The sequence below is a fragment of the Pollachius pollachius genome (assembly GCF_949987615.1).
Source record: "Pollachius pollachius genome assembly, chromosome: 3".
Lineage (NCBI taxonomy): Eukaryota > Metazoa > Chordata > Actinopteri > Gadiformes > Gadidae > Pollachius > Pollachius pollachius.
Window position 1 is genome coordinate 11,199,871 of NC_136936.1, and position 14,859 is coordinate 11,214,729.

Genomic DNA, 14,859 nt, shown 5'->3' on the forward strand with positions numbered 1-14,859 from the left:
ATTATCCCCATGGCTTCAACCCAAGCCGACTTTGTGGTAAAGTCTCTTAGTACTTAAAAGCTGACATCAAAATAAAGCGGTGCTTATACAGAGCTCCACACACCTCGCATTGGGGTGCCTTGGTCAAGACAGCGAAGTGCCTTGGAGAAGGCCCTTCAACATCACAAAAAGAACAGTGTTGGCATTCGGATCAGAGTGGAGCACTTACAAACTGGTTGGCAGAGAGTGCCAAAGAAATGTTCTTGTTTTCTCTAAATTACATTCTCAGTTTAGTAACAGTGACAAAATGGCATACATTACTATGCCTACAATCATGTAGGACACGTTACCACATTTAAAACGGTTTTGGGTTCACTTAAAGGAGCGATGGCAAGTCCAAGTATAAAATAAAAATCGACCAAATACTAATAAAGTAAGACTTTATTTTAAACTTAAAAAAAAAATTGCTCTTGAATGTAAAAATGTGTAATAAGAAAGGCCACAGAAGGACCAGAGCAGAGAGGGGCTAAAGGTGGTGTGGGCGGAGTAGAGTCTGCAGTGAGGCAGCATGTTGTGATCAGATGGGACATTGAATTTGGCAGATCTCAGAGGCGCGGTGGTTGCAGTTTTGTGGTCCAAAGCTTTTCAATGCTGCAGTGTTCTCGCCGTCCTGCTGCCTTTACCAGTCCGTCACTGCGCTTTCCACTTCAGACCTCCCACTCCTGCCTTTTTGGCATGCACACATACACACGGTTACACACTTGTGTCCATCAACCACTAGCTGCTTGAGAGTTTGTTGGGTGACATTGAAGCTGACAGCATAATTTAATCATGCAATAAATTTTTTGGGCCATTTTTGCCTTTTTATGGACAGGACAGTGAAGATGGGTAGAAAAGTGGGTAAGAGATGGTCAAAATGCAGCATTTTGGTCCATGTTGGCAACTTACAGGATGAGCCACCAAGCCAACACATCAGGTCATTACTGAGCAGGTAGGTATGAAGAGGCCTACAGGTAGACTGTTGATAACGGGGTTTCGGCCCCAGAGCCTTTTCTGCTTGGATTTAAACACCACAACTCCTAAACTACGCTGCATTAAGAATGCCGTTAAACAGTACTCGCTACTCTCCGATCCATTCCCCTGGGAACCAGCTCCACAGTTTCCCTTCTAACCCTGCGCCATCACGCCGGATCCCTTAAAGAAGGGTTAGGACCTCCGGTGAAAAAGCAGGTGTGTATGTGCTAAGTAACAGGGAACTCAGGACAGGTGACCCCACAGGAATGCATAGCAAGCAATGGGCCTGAAGAACCTTTGTGGAAAATGCACTTAACAAGTGCAAATATCACACACACAGATCTCCTCCAGATCCTTGATTAAATATATGGCCAGCGCGCTCCCGGCCACCCACGGAGCCGAGAGGAACAATGGGTTTACTGTGAGACCAAGCAACAACACTGGGCTCCAGGGCTCGGCACCAGATAGGCAAACTTAGACATACACAACTACAAGCTATCTGTTCTGCTTACTATTTGTGTAGGATTTGGTAATTCAGCTTCGGCAGACGCCTTAATCCCAACTGACTTCAGATACCTGGTAGAGGTAAGGGCGATGCCTACAGGTAGACTGCGGATATTATTTCAGGACGGAGTCGAATACCCAACTGACCACCCTATCCTGATGACAACTAGCCATCTGTCTTGGCGAGTTTAGCGAATCTGTTAATTTATGTTGGGTCCCTCGCTACTGTGTAATCCCCCTACTACCAATGGAAGAGATAAGATTAGAGGATAAGAGAGGGCTTCAGGACAAAATACGTTACAGACGCAGTGCCTGTGTTCTCCAAGAAACAATACACTGTAGTTCTCCTTTTGTTCTCTGATAAACAAACCACTGTAGTTCCTGTATGTTTTCTGAGAAACAAACCAGTGTGGTTCCTGTTGGTTCTTCAAGAATTAAACCACTGTAGTAGCTCCTGTGTTCTCTGAGTAACAAACTACTACAAAGAAATATCAGCGAGTGCGAGTCGTACTGGATGCTGCTCTCAGGGACTCCTTTGATATTTGACCCGTGTGGCAGTGAACACAAAATGTCCACATGCTGAACCCCTCCCATTCCAGAGCTTGGATTGGCGCATCCCTGAAGCAGCATGCCACAGGAAGATTTACAGCGCCCTTTGTCATTAAAGACCACTTGAAAGCCGGGCTGAAATTTGACAAATACCTGGGCCTGTTGGGACAGAGGGCATTGGGCAGGTACATCCCTACCCCCAGCCACCTCCACCAACCTCTGCTTCCTGAGCGCCGGTGCACACCAAAGCCCAGAGGAAGAAGCTGTCACTGCACTTCAAGCTTTGGAGAAAATTAAAATTTTACCCTGCAGCAGAGACCACAAGGAAGGGGTATTTTACTGTAGAGGACTCAATGACAGCAGGAACCACCTTGGAGGCAAACGGCTGCATTTATGCATTACATTTTATAAAAAACGGACAAAAACAGGAGAAACTAGAAGTTATAGTCAATGTTACAGTTTGTTTGTTATTGCAGAGAGTCGTGCAAACATGCAAACACATTCCTGTCATGAAGGCTAAACCTTGCGCTGATAGGAAGGAATGTTTGGGGACAACAAGTTGCAGGCTCCAACACAATACTCCGGTAACCTGAACACCACACGCGGTAAATAAAAAACACAGGTGTGTTTGGCGTTTGTTTGAAGTCAGTGCCAGTTTTCATCCATACAGATCCTTTTGATATCCTTTCTTATGCCCACAATGAGATCCCAGATTAACTGACTAGCAGGATGACTGACATCATCAGGGATCAAATGCTGGAAACCTTCCTCCTGTGTACAATTTGTTTGATGATTTTTCATGACATTTTCCACCAACTGTGCCATCCTCAAATTTCCACCCCCTACAGCTTTTTGTGAAATATTTTCACACATTAAAACAGATTACGAGCCAATAACACTTATAAAAAATTAATATATTTGCCTTGTGTGTACCAAGATATCTGTCAATTCATGCCAAGATGATGACAGCCGTATTAAATACTAATGTAAGAGGTGGCAGGTAAGGATGAGTGTGTATGACAATTGTATACGAAATCCTTCAATTGATTTTCTTAAGTTTATAAATCGAAAAAGGACTTTGACAAAGTTTAGAACAAGGTTTTGTTTAGATCTGCTGTCGCCATTTGCTATAAAGAAGCAGAAAGTGTGATGCAAATAGGTTTGTACACGTCGGCCTATGTGTGTCTGTGAACAGAAAGAGGATATGTCCCCCTGCAATGAGGGTTTATCCAGATGAAAGGAACGCTCAAGACAATCCTGTCTGAGAGCGTCTTGGTCCAGCCACAACTAGAGGCCCATTACGGTGTCAACAGACTAATAGTAGGGCTGGCTCCATCACCTTTGAAGACGCGGGTTCCACTCCCCACCAAAGCAATTTTGCTGATGAACATGTGATCAAAGATGGGGTTTTCTCCCCGCTTCTCTTTCAACCACAAACACCACCTACCACCACAATCCCACCCTCTCCTATCATCTGTGCCCAAGATGAATGATGGTTGGTTATGTTACTACGACCATCAAAAATGTCCCCCTTGGCTTTCTTCCTCGCGTCTTAAATGCACATGGAGTCGAGGAGTGGAGTCCAAAAAGTGCATTCTAGCGCTACAATGCCAAATTTAACGCTTCAATTCTGGAGACCCAGCCCACCCAGTGGTGCAAGAGCCTGAACCACTATATTTCCACTGGCATGGCTACCAGGTTACCATGGTTACCCTGAACTAGCCATTATCCTAGCTTGAGGTGGTTAACAGGCATGGCCAGGAGCACAGCAGTGTTTGATACCAAAACGTCCACCACCTTTGGCATGCTAATGTGAGCGGCGTATTTACTGGTGTTAACTCAGGCGGTTAAAACGTGGTGTGTGAAAGGCTCCTGAATGGGGGACACCCAACAGGTCATTGGACATGTGGCGACTCGCCCCGGTGTCAGCAGCTGGCTCCGGCTTTAGAAAACGTGTATTTACCAACAGCAATAGGTTGACATGTCTCCCTTTAGGCTACGAAAAACTCACCCAAATCTTTCAAGTTACCTGGCTTGTTATGCCATATGCGTGTTCCCAAAACAGCAACCAGCCTTTCTGTGGTATGCTGTTGTGTGTTTATTGCTATCCGTACGCTTGCTTAAAATGTATATTTTTCATTTTTGGTAAGATATGGAGTGCTGTTGTGCCTGAATTGTCCTCAGGGATGAATAGAGCTCACATCTAATCACCATAATTTGTATTCTAAAAATTGTTGTACTACAATAGAAACGGCCATGAAGAAAGACATGAACAAATATAAGCAGAGAAACCATCCATTGGGGGAAAGTAATTTCCCTTGCGAGTGTCCTCCTCCCGGCTTCGTCTACAGCTCCTCTAAACAAAGAGCTAGACCAGCGATGACCTTCTCACAGTCTGGGAGACCAACCCTGACAAGAGGAAAGGTCTAGTCTGACACCAACACCACTAAAAGCCATCCCTCTATGCTGCATTTACATGCTTCAAATTCCAGACTGAATGGGATGGCACAGTGCGCACACACACAAACACAAACACACATACACACACAGGCGCTTTGGTGTCTAACTAAAAATCAGTCAAAAAAAAAAATCAATCACTTATCTTGTGCACAATGTCTGGTCCTAAATGCAAAAGGGTCCACAAAGTGCCACAGAGAGCCTCTGTGGCTTTCTGTGGCACATTAGCCACTAAAATGTGAGCGATTTTATGGGCAACAGTATAAAGATCTCCAAAGGAAAGCCTACCAGTATTATCATTCAGATTTGTATTCTTCTTAATCCTTCTACTGTTATGTTTATTAAGGAAACTAAAACAGCATGGTGCCAACTTAAGTCCCTGTTGTTTACATACACCAAACTGTTTGGGATTTTATATCATCTCACTTGTTAATGACAACAGTTTAGTGGAAAAGAAATAGGCTAACATTAGAGGAAGTCAGCTTAATATATTGTAGCATTTATTTTTTATTCATACCAAGTTGACGGGTTTATAACGCTCTACCAAGCGATTGAAACTCTCTTAATTATGCTAGTGAGCTAGCATTAGCATGCCAATGGAAATGTTCAATGGCAGTGAATTGGAGTTGATGTCCTTACACTAAAGGCCAAGACCCCCCCGGTGGGCAAGACCATTCACCTGGCAATCAAGCCAGGATAGCCCTCCATGGCCATTCAGGGCCAGGGACACACCGCCAGGAAAACCCTGATTACAGGACTGTGGGGCTCTGTTTCCTGCCCAGGAGAAGCAATGTCCCGACATCACGGAGACCAGTAATGCCTGACTATTTTATAATATAAAAGAGTACAGCTTAAACCCTTTTTCTCTTTTTTACAGTTGAGTTCTGTGATATTTTCTCACAGAGCCAGAGTTGATGTTGCAGGCTGCAATGTTTTACCCCATACACGTATGAAGCAGAACCCTCTTACTTTAGAAAATAGCCGGGCGAGACAGATCTCATTTAACTGGTTCTCAAGTCACAGAGGGCAGGGTACGTCAAGGTAACTTTGCCTTCAACACCCTCCAAAAACCCACAATCAACCCCCATCTCCAACAACACACACACACACACACACACACACGTCAAGCTCTGTTATCTTCACAATCTCCCGCTACAATATTGATAGATCAGCATGGGTTCTCTGCTCTCTTGTAAAAGGGCCTCTCTTGGAGCGGGGCTCTACATAAAGTATTCACGACAGCAGAGTAGAGATGAACTTCAGGGTTTCAACCGCACGTGGAAAGAAAGATGTGCACACACCTAAATAACCTCAACCTAGATCGCAGAAGCAAGAGTGGTTCCTCCAACTCCTAAATCATTCTTTTCCCTCCAGGGCATGTCCTTTCCCCCAGGCTATAAGGTATCAATTGCGGGGTATGGGCTTGTCTCAGCTATACCTTTGGATAAAGGCTGTTGAAAGGGATATATCAACGGGGGCAGTGTTTGAGTGGCCGACCTGACCCCCTACCTACCTACCTACCTACCTACCCCCCCCCCAATGCCTTGTGCAGCCAAGCAGAACAAGCTCAGACCAAGCACACTTCGCTACACAAAGCCAGCTTGAGATGTCTGACGCTCCATGCTCCCAGATCATAGTCTATATGACAGGCTAGTGGTTTCTACTGCACCCAAACGGTACAATACACAAACACACTTTTTTAGCATACACAGGCCTGTGATGTCTACAGCATGCAAACAAATGTAATTTCTACAGCAAAGACTCCCGGCCAACCGAGCAGCCAGACCGACACACACACGCGTCGTTCATGAACAGCGCTATGGACAATGAGGTTACAGTATTACAGACATGTAGACATAAGCCGACTGCAGGCTTTAAAGGGGCGCATTATAGGGTCAGTGTCATGAAGAAACAGCAGTCAAAGAGATGTATAATCCACGCCCAGCGTTTCGGTTCACAGGCTTTAACCAGCAGACAACAATTCAGACGAAAAGACACAAAGAATAGATTAGATTTAGATTGTAGTATAATGCATAATGTTTCCTTGTTACGTGTACTACATGAACTACATAAAGTGTGGCCTGTGGTCTTAGATGTGATCCTGTGGAACCAAGCAGACTGCAAATGGAAGAATCACAGAGCCAGCTGTTGGCCAGCAGCTAAAAACAAACAGAGCAGAGTCGGCTAAAGGCACCAGCATCCATCATGCATGATCACACACACCAATCCAAAATATTCAGAGACGGGCTGTGCAGCCCGCGACCAATTGGCACGCACCCTCCCCGGCCTGTTGGGCACACAGAAGGCACGTCGCGACACGGCGACTCCAAATCAATTTTTGAGGATTCAGACTGGAGAAAAACACAAATAAACTAACGAGTTTGTCTCAAGCTTCCTACCCACTACTGGTAGACGTATTTAAGGTTAGGGCCGACTTCTGCAGTACACTCTAGATGACTGGTCTGATGATCAGCCGTGCATTGCCATGGGGTCGGTGGGCCAAACTAGGCAACTGGTGGGAACATGCTTGGAATCTGCATATCTGTAGCATCCTGGGTAGGAGGACCCTTAAGGAAAAACAAGAAACCTAATCAGAACAAATATCATGTTGCTTGCATGTGTACAGACATGCCGACAGAACACCGGGAATTTTTTTAACACAAACCCGCTTTTCACAGATACATATTCTAGGTCTAGGGTTACAGAAAGTCACTGTGACTAAGAATCAACTCTTTTATCTCAATATGTGAAGTAAAAAAAACATAGTGGGGAACGACTTCAAGGCTGAATGATGACACCAACAATGATACAACCTTTTCACAAATATTCTAAGGGATGGAAAGAGAGAAACATGATGCACGTAGATGGGGTTGAGAGGGTATGTTTAAGATGGTGTTACAGTAACTTTACATAACAGCAACATGATAGGTTTATTCATTGTTAGACATACCTTGTTTATATTTGGGCTGCTATAGAAAGCATCAATCCCGTTTTACAAATGTAAATACTACATAAAGTAAAACCGCCCTATAAAATAAAATGCACCACCATTGTCATTAGCCAAGTATGATTGCATGCATGAGGAAAGGTTATGGCATGTTAACTGGTTCACTTAGAGGTTAAATGTTGTAGATTCAAACCAAAAGGAGAGAAACGTCTCATTATAGCATAATAAAGAGGGCTATAATTCTGCCAACTCTGAAACTATGCCCATTTCTCCACTTTTATACAACAGATTTAATCACCTGAACAGCTCATTTAAATGAGGCGCCAGTGATGGAAAACTGTAGTTTTTATATATTATTTATCCATCTATATAAACATGCAATACCTTGCAATCCTTCAGTATGGTGATACAAAAAAAGTATCACCACACTGCATCTCCAAAAAAAAAAATATATATATATATTTAAAGTCAGACTGAATACAATTTGTTAGTCCATAAAGACACAATAATGATGTGTTTAAAACTCAAACAAATCCATGTGTTTTGCAACAGATGCTTAGCTTCATGGTAAACACATGGGAGCCCCCTGAGTCACGGCAAGCTGAACCACATCCCCCCCCCCCCTCCTAATTCCCCAGGCGTGCCATCATTTCCATAACTATGACTCCAGATGACCACTTCTCGCCCATCGTGTCCCAGTGGGCCATTCACACAAAGAACTGATTTTAAACTGACTCACACACACCCCACATCCCTCCCCCAACCCCCCGTTGACGCACAGCGGGAGCTCTCCTTGACTTTGACCAGCTCTGCCTCCCTTATTATTTGCAATTCATCATCTGCCGCTCACACTGTCACCAACCCACTAACCAACCACTAGCAGCACAGCCCGGCTTTGTAATCCCAAGTCTGACTGGGGACACATTGTCTCGACTCCACCGTTGAATGGTTTAGAGAGTATACATTAGCCTACACACAAGCCCCTTGCCTGCAGACGTAGGTAGAAGGCTGTCCTTAACAGAGCTACAGGTAGCTACGGCCATAGCCCTAACACCCACCCAGAACAAAAAGACACTCATCTTAAAAATTCATCTAAAAAGAGTGGCAGACAACAGGAAGTTCATAGGTAAACGTGCACACACTGCTCAGTTTCTTGGTGTCTCATTTGAATAACCAAACAATGGAGGGAGACACACCTTTAAGATAACTACTCATTCAAAACTTCATAGCACTCGTTTTGTACATGTTTAGTTTGGATTCCTACCTGCAGCTGTAAGCATTCCAAAAGTCTCCACAACCAATCCACCACTAGAGGAACAGGGTGACTTTTGACTGTGCCTCAATCATTCACAGAAACACACTGCTTTACTGCCCAGTTTCCCTCTCAAAACCACAGAACAAATGTCAGCTATGGCCACAACTGCTCTCGTTTCAACACCTCCTGTAACGGCACAAAAGGCCCATCTAGCCCTAAGCCATTTGTCTCTGGTTTCCCCCCCAAAAAGAGAGGGAAACCAAAGAGAAGCAAACACAACAGCCTTACCTGAGGAGAGGAGAGAAGGAGGGTTGGAGGCGGTTTGGGTGACCCTAGAAGAAGTGTCCTCTCTCCTTTCAGGAAGAAATCAAGGTATAGAGGAAGTCCATACAACAACATCCCTGCAAGGCCGGAGACAACTCAATGAACGGCCAGAAGAGACAAACCCTGACAAAAGTATGGATATGGTCCTCTTTCTGGAGCTCAAAAGGAGTGAGTCCTGTTTGCAGGGGATGGGCTCAGGGACTGAGAGTGTGTGTTTGTGTGTGTGGCGAAGAGGAGGTGGGGGGTGTGTTTGTTAAAACCCTCCTCCTTTCCCCACTCCCCTGGACCCCACCCCACCCCCCGCCCGACAAACACACCCTTAAAGCTGCAAACGAACAGCCAAAAAGGAATGTCTGTCCCCTCCCCCCAGTACTTTAATTGTACCCCCCCCCCCGCCCCAACAACACCCATCTCCTTACCCTCCTCCCCCACCTTGAGATAGCATCATATTCACACCACCTTGTAACCTCTTCCGCTATTGAGCCCTCCTTTGACCTCTCCCGTCCTTCCCTTTGTCCTGTAACCTATTCTGTTGTTTCCTTGTCTCGTCACGTCTCACAAATCACTTGGTCAGGAAGAAAATAAGAAGAGGACATTGGTGAAAAACTCTGACTACAGCTACCCAAGTTTTGATGTCAGGACATTATATAGTGAATGGTACACTTAAATCAACAATATATTTCCTCCTTGGATGTATGGAAATTGTGAAGAAATAGCTAAATGCTATTTTCACTTAAATGCACCTATTCAAGATTGCCTCTCTGCACACTATATGCACTTTAAAAATGGTATGCTTTTAAAACAGTTGTATGTGTAACTTTTTTTGATATGATTGTTTTTTACTTTTGTTTATTCATTGTTTTATTGTTAAATATCTAGGAAATATACTGTATGTATAATTTCTGTAAATTTAAAAATGTACTATTATTTTCCAAGATTTCTAGTTCTGGTACCGTTATTGTAAAAAGCAGATCAACAAACTCAGAAGTCAACCATTATTTAACCACTTTGTTAAGATGTGAGCTAAGATAGCACCTTTATTGTTGAGTGCAACGATAATTAAGAGTGCACAGCCCCAGGTCTAAAATAGACTTGTGAAGGAACCGGAGGCTGTGAGTGTGGTTGTCATGGCGGCGGTGATGTCGTGGGGGGCAAAATCAAGACCGCGGTAGATTCAGGAGGACAGCGAGAGACAGAGAGACCAAGAGTAAGAGGCAGAGAGACAGATCAAAGATCAAAGTCAATGTTCGAAAGGCTTTGGGTTCAACTTCAAACCCTGACGTGAGGCATCATTTGATCAGTAGGTATCTTTGAGTAAGAAAAAAAATGAATTGAAAGTAACTTGGAGAAAAGCATCTGCTGAATGACTAAGTAGTCATAGTGAGAGAGGGGGACAGAAACATAGATAAACAGACAAGAGAAGGAGACACTGACAAAGAGACAGAGAGACCGAGAACGACAGGCATAGAGCTAGCTCCTCTGAGAAACAAGTGCAGATATTGGTGTGTCTAGACGGTTTGATTGCTCGGTCTAAACCCACATGCCCTCAACTCTGTGGTAGATCTAAATGCCTCTGCCTTCCACCATTCAAGGCAGTGAACAGTGACCTCCGCATGCAGACCAGGCTGAAAGGTCGCTCCACTAATGAGCCAGAGCATCTCTCCTGGATGTAGGGGATCCAATTTCCCATGAATCTTCCTAAAACGATCTGCCTCCCACCAGCTTGGGGCTCTGACATCCGTCCATACACAGACTGGATGAGAATTCATCCAGTCTGTGTATGAATATTCAACGTTTTACAAGAAATAAAGACACACATATGAGAGAATATAGGCCAGACGACACTGTGGATTGAAAATACATCATTGTATCCTTGTGTTTGTCTACAAATATATCATATTCAGTACAAATTTCCCATACACATAAAAACAAACAAACACCAGAAACATAAAGGACAATCTAAAGAGATGTACTTAACCATTGTTTACATTGGCTGACCAACTAGAATAGTCAATATTTATGTATAAAATGTTTTAGCACATTGCTGTGAGCTGAGATAAAACTGGAATTCCATGTTGACCAGAAGCCAAATAAGCTATCATCAGCTAGCTTGATGAGACCGAGAGCTGAGTTCCATCCTTCTTAACAAACACAACAGTCACATGATAGCGGGTGTCCAATTCCGTTCCTAAAAGGAACTGGGTCTGATCCGAGATGACATGCATCTGAACTCACTAAGTCACATTGGATAAGTGTAGGCTAAATTACTAATAGTATATGGTAGCCTTATGGTAGATAAAGAGAGCCCAACCCTTACTCTTATTGGCCCCACTTACTGAGAGCAGATGAAGATCTAAAATCAATCTGCTCCAACAACAAGCATATAAAAAATGAACGCAAAGATTGTGCATGCAAATTTTGTCCATTACCAAAAAAAAAAAAGGCAAAAAAAAGGTCTTCATGCACCCAGCTGGTCTGCTGGTAGATTTGATTTGACATTCAACACATTGACAGGTCGGTCAATATCCCCATGGCGACATATTGACAGCTGAGCCTACAGTTTATCTAGTATCCACATAGAGATGCCTTTTACAGTGATGTCACAGCAAATTACCATTACAGCCAATTGCCTGCAGGCACAGATAACTCGCTGAAGAGGGAGGGCTGTTGTGTTGAATTATTGAATATTATTCAATATAAGGGGTAAGGGTGTTCGACTCCAAGTCAAAATCCCAGTGAAAAGACTAGGTTCGATCCCAATGACCACAGACTACCTGTCGGAATTCTGCGGTTAAAAAACAGGAACAATCAAATAACAAAATCAACACTGGAGTCACTACAAACATGTGCTGCAAGCGAAAGTTTTTAGAATTTTTGACATGGCAGGTTCTCGCTTGCATACAGTATGCTCTGATGATGAAGCATTTACTTGACTGTCTGGTCAATATTTTCTGGGCATATTTTGCCTTTATTCAACTGCCTTGAATCAAACAGTTCCTCCAGACTTTGGTTGATATTTCTTAATAACAAGCCAAGTACTTCCTTAATTTATGCATGCATAGATTTCCTGACCTGGTGTATTGTTGTGAGGGGCTTTAAATGTCAAGACAGAGGCTGTGGTGGAAGGTACAGCAACGGTCACCCCGTGTTACCGCTGAAACACGGGGAAGGCTTGTTTTGCATGAGCAGGCGCGGCATGGAAATGACAGGACTGACATTAAACACAGTGTGTTTGTCTTCCTCGTCTGGCAAACACAATAATACCTAGCCCCAGCCTCAGAGAAGGTGACAAGGTCAGCGCAAACCACGCTGCAACACGATACGCTGCATCTTCTGCTCCACAAATAAAACAACAATTGGCCGAAAACAATGCACAGTCACACCTGTGGTAAAGCATCAGGAAAATTCAGGTGATAATAACATTTGCCTGTTGGTTTAATTTGCAGCAACAAAAAAACAATGCCACCAGAGCTGTTCATCAAAATGAGCATGAACATGACTTACATTAAATAGATTGTAGGCTAATCGTTCAGCAGTGTTACAAACAAATAAATAAGACAGACTAAAACAGCAGTTTATGTTCTAGAAGTGTCTTCACTGTTGCAAACACAATTGGCTTCATGTTTGGATTAACAGACAAATCCACATCAACAACTCTCCCTTCCCCAACTGCTGTTCTTCTCATATGCAATTAGTCAATTCCAACAGTGTAATCCATTTTAAGTCTTTAACACTATATCCCAGCATTGCCCTCCAAGCATTTAAACTGTATGAGGCTAGGCCAGTAGGCCACATCCACCAATCAAGCTAGGAGGAGTTTGAATAGACGAAGCCGCTACTGTCACCAGAGAGATGAAAGAGCAGAAGCAAGGGGTTGGAGGAGATCATTAGTGTTGGTGCTGGTGGTGGTCTCCTGCAGAGCTCCTCGTCTTCCCGACAGACTTCAAAGGCTTGAGAGTGAATTGGCGAGTTCATTTGGAATGCACAGGAGGAGAAAGACGAGGAGGAGGAGCAGCTGGAAGAGGATGGAAGCTTACTGGTTCTCTATTGCTTCAGACTCGCGGCTTACATCATAGCAGGTTTTTTGGTATCTTCAGTGGCATTACTTATTGAGGAAGAAAAAGATGCTTGTTGCTCTCCAAAGGACCCAAATCCGCTCAGGGGTGGCCCACAGAGTGGCAGCCGGGTCAGGCAGAGGACAGGATAGTACGGTCCACTAATGGAGTTCCTGGTTTAGTGGCGGTTTATCAGTTTGTACCATTGTCCGCCCGTTATGGCACCAATTGCACTCCTAACCGGAAGGAGGGATCTCTCTTCTGGGTTCATTGTAAAGGTTTCCCTCTGGGTTGGGGGAGTTTCTGCTTTAAGTCCTTCACAGGGCTTAGGGTTAGCGGGAGTGGTAATGTGGGCGGTGAAGCCCTTTGGGACTGGAAGAGTGATTAAGGGTTTAACAAAAATTGACTCGACACAGATCCATTACTTTTACTGAACACTACCAATCATTTGGAGAATTTGGATCTGTAAAATTCTAGGTCAGATCAAAGATGTTCGACAAAGCTGCTTTCAACTGTTGACTCCTTGCAGAATAATTACAAGATAAAGTTTTGAAATTTGACCGTTCAAATCACTGCATTGAGCAGTGACATGAAGCCGTGTGTCACTATTGCACTGGTTGAGAGTTGCTAACGTTATGCTAGTTGTTGGAAACTGGCAAACGGCCCAAAAACAAAAAACACAAACTGTAAATCTTATGGTGACACACTTAATTAATGAATGGGCCCCAATCAAACGGAACAATCATAACTTAAAAAATGCCCCCTATTTTACCACCAAGTGTGTTATTGATGAGCTATTACAATCCACATCAGCCCTATAGTGACATCACAAGTTTGTCCACCGACTCAGACAAAAACAGTTTGAGGACCACGAGTTTGAGAGTTATTCTCAGCATTCCTCTGGCTGGAAATGAATGGGACGGAAGTGGGGTGTCCAAAACTCCAGGCCCCCCGTGGTGATTCATTGCAGCAGCAGTTTAGAGACGCTTACTGTGTTCTCCCTGCCAACCTCAGCCTCTTATCAGCCAAGAGGAGCCCACAAGCAATCCCCCTACCCCTCCCCTGCTGGGCCTCCGTCACAGAGGGTCATGAGTCTGTGGGGGGGGGGGGGGGGGGAAGAGGACGAACAAGCATAATTTGGAGATAAAATAAGTTCTGATGATGGAATTCATACGTCACGTTCCTCCACATTACTTAGTGTGGAGGGTGCGCACCAGGAGGTGGAATAATTAAACCAGCCAAGACGACGATGTTGATGTTAGGGATGTGGATATGATCAAAGTTAAAAGATAACACAAACTGAAAAAAGTTCTGCTGATTAAATCTTTCAAAATAAGGTATCAAAAATATCGGTTTCAACAGAGTGACAGATATCGGATATTAAAGGACATCTACTGGACTTATCTCGCCCTCGGTATTCCGGATCCTATATTGAGGCGGTCTTCATGTTCACCTGTATGCACCCAGTCTGTGATTATACCTTGCCACCATTGTCAGAGTCTTCCTAAGCCTCCTACAGAAGAGACCCAGCGACTGGATCAGGACCGCGTGGGCCTCACCACCCCACATGCTTTGAAACGGCGATCAATAAATGTCTGCTCGGGCTACGTGTCTTTGTTCCCTCAGTATTCCTTTCCATGCTCGCTTCCAGGCTCAGAACAGCCCAGGGGTGGGTTCCTGGTCCTGAATGTTAATCTGTAGATCGGGCTTTAAATAACAATAGTCTCTTCAGTTGATTTATTCAAAACATAGCCCTGTGTGTGTGCTTATGTTTT

General features: G+C 44.1%; 1 protein-coding gene across 2 annotated transcripts in view; it reads right to left on the minus strand.

The window, feature by feature from the left end:
* The window catches only part of LOC307072576 (rho guanine nucleotide exchange factor TIAM1-like), a 52,864-nt gene that overhangs the window by 33,221 nt on the left and 4,784 nt on the right, over positions 1-14,859 (minus strand). The window contains exon 1 of one of the 2 annotated variants that reach the window (XM_079731921.1): positions 8,994-9,213. The exons of the other annotated variant lie outside the window; for it this stretch is intronic. The gene's annotated coding sequence lies outside the window, so the exon portion shown is untranslated. Of the gene's footprint in view, positions 1-8,993; positions 9,214-14,859 lie in introns of those variants that run through there. 2 annotated transcript variants of the gene reach the window in all.